The sequence below is a fragment of the Apis dorsata genome, unplaced genomic scaffold, assembly GCF_000469605.1.
Source record: "Apis dorsata unplaced genomic scaffold, Apis dorsata 1.3 scaffold_18, whole genome shotgun sequence".
Taxonomy (NCBI): domain Eukaryota; kingdom Metazoa; phylum Arthropoda; class Insecta; order Hymenoptera; family Apidae; genus Apis; species Apis dorsata.
The window spans coordinates 75,769-78,855 of NW_006263320.1; positions in this window are offsets into that span (position 1 = coordinate 75,769).

The window sequence follows — 3,087 nt, forward strand, 5'->3', positions numbered from 1 at the left end:
TGAAATTAATTTCGACCCCATTAGCGGTGGCTCGACGATTTTTCTCCCCCTCGATACATGAAGGAAAAACTCGTAAACTCCTTTCAAGTTTTGTGTAATTGTAATTGTGATGTTGAAATTATTCGAGATATTTGAGATTTCGTTGCGTGGAATTGTATTTTTAATTTTTAAAATTATATTTATATTATTATATTTGAAATTTCCCTTCAGAGAAATTATCTTTTAAACTTCTTACGATGATTTTGCAACGAGGAGTCTTAATAAATCTTAAATACATTCTTTCGGTGAAAGGATGCAGTAATCTTGATAAGGAAAGTGAGATGTTCACTGTTTTTTTTTTTTATTTTTTTTTTTATTTTTTTACAATATTTTTCTTCGCATTGATGCGAAGGATGATAAATTTAGAAAATTATCCACTCCTCGGTGAAAGCAATTATTTCGAAATTATTTCGAATAATTTTTAATTTCTCGATCGACGGACAGTTACATTACGAAGATGGAAGAGACAAAATTTAGAAAGAGTGCAATCTCGATTCGAAAACGATGCGATGAAAACGAGGAAATTATCGTAATGAAAGGTTCATTGATTATATTTATCTTCTATCGAAATTGAAATAATCAATATCAATCATCTGCTTACTTTCTTATTTATATTTGATAAACAGGAAGTCGCGTCGAAGGAGGCAAAGATTCAGCCATTAGATAGAGCGTTAACCGATCCATCGGTGAAAGGATGCATACGAGGAAAAGCAAAATATTTATTCTTCCTTTCCTTTTCTTTTCTTCTCTTTCTTTCTTTCTTTCTTTCTTTTCCCTTTTTTATAATACTTTCTATAGAAAAAGGTTCGTGTCGGTGGAACGAGCGTCACTTCCGTGGGACAGGGCACGAATGCAACGTTGTTAAATATCGCGCACCGAACGTGTGCCTCGTAAAATGTTTTAAGAAACCAGTGCGCGCGCGGTTTGCATAATTGCAGACCGTGGCCGAGAACGGATGCGCTTATTAGCTGAAAGCTGGTAGGAAATCACAGTTTCATTTTTTCGCGCGGTAGTTGGTTTCCCGAAGGTACACCGCCCCAATGGAAACCGAAGAAGAAGAAGAAGAAGAAGAAGAAGAAGAGGAGGAGGAGGAGGAGGAGAAGGAAGAAGGGACTGGCGAGAGAGGATGTGGTTAACCCACGGTCAAATCGAGCTTTTGCCGGGCTTCTGCATCCTGAAACGGGCGACAAAAGAGAATCACCGGAACAAAAGTACGCGAGTATACTCTGCCCCCGCATCCTGTCCGCTTTTGCCCTGACTTCTCGATCGAAACGAGGCACGATCTGTAGGTAAAAGCCGCACACCGATCGATTCGACGTTATTTATTGATAGATATAGTGCAGATTTTTTTATGGAGAATATTTTAAATATTCAAAGATGCAAAGAGTGGTGAAGAAATAATATCGAATATTATTATTACAAAATAATATTTGTTGCTATATTGCGATTAGCCAATAGACTAATATGCAGCGAGTGTACAAGACATACATCATCGCTAAGCACGTATGAAAGAAAATTTAATTATATTTTATTATTAGCAATAATGCGGGTACAAAGCACATATATAAAATAATTAACTTTATAGACTTGGACTTTTTTTTTCTCTCATTTACATACAATCCTTAGGAATTATGTAAATGAGAAAGAGGATTATTAGCAGTATACATATTTGTTAGATCATGAGTATTTATAAACAGTTCTTTCGATTAATTAAAGAACAAGTAGATTAACTTTTAAAGTCTTGTGTGTGTAAATAATTTAAGGAAATATATATAGTGAAATTTCATGAATATTTTTATTAGAACATCGAACGGACAATCTTCAAATATATCTAGCATGAATGCAACATATGGAAATTGATTATAAGAAAGAAAAAAAAAAAATATTATAATCTATTATAACGTATAAATGAGTCTGATACATACGTTAATTGCGTGTGCATGACGCTTATCGAAATCCCAATTTAAAATACATACACTTTTTTCCACATTGAAACCGGTGCTTCAAGTGAAATTACAGTTTATCCCGTCATTAAATTGGACGAAATAAAGAAATAAAGAATTAAGGACCGGCGTCGGGCCAAGATCAATCGATTATCGGTCCCGCTATCTTAGAAATACAATGTACATGTTTTTACCAAGAATCGACGCCTACTTAATATTAATAACGCGTCCCTTGGAACACAAGGTAAGAGAGAAGCGAGAAGAGAGCAATTAACCGGTGGGCATTTAATAAAATGCAAATAACCGGTCGAGGCGATCGATTATCGCGGATAGCGGTAAATAAAGTTATTTTCGCGACGTCGCGGATCGAAACAGAGTTCCATCTTCTTGTATTACGCGAGGAACAAGGTAAAAAGACAAAAAAAAAAAAAAAAAAAAAAAAAAAAAAAAGAAAGAAAGAATGAAAAATACAAAAATACGAAGGGTTGGAAGGAGAAAGAGAAGAGAGAGAAAGAGAGAGGGGGAAAAAAAAAAAAAGAAAAAGGTGGATCGAGGTAATAGCGTATAATGTGTCCAAAAGGCCCCTGCCTCTTTCGAGTTTACTATCTTCCCATCGAACGGTCTCGAGAAAAGGAGCTAGACTCGAGTTAGCCGATCTTATCTGGTTTCGAGACCAGCGAACCACTTATATCGTTAATTGCTCCCACTTCCGGTCCCCCCCCTCTCCCTGTTCTACCACCTTCCGCCTCGCGTTCTCCCTCTATCTCACTTCCACTTAGTTCGTTTTATCTGTCCGATGCACGCGCTTGCGCGTTTAAGAGCACGCATTATGGTTAAACTTCGGAAAGAGGCGAGCACACGGAAGCTTGTATGCCCTTTTAAGCGGCCTCGCGTAAAATGGACGTTCGACTGGTGTACAATGCGCTTAATCGCCTCGCACGAATATTATTTATCGCATTTTACTCGGTGGAAATCGATATAATTGGGGGGTACTTAAACAGGGAAATCGGCCAACATTGTTGGCATGTAAATTGCCGGTACACGATGTTACCTCTTGGAATGGAGGTTATGTACGTATATATATATATATATATATATATATATA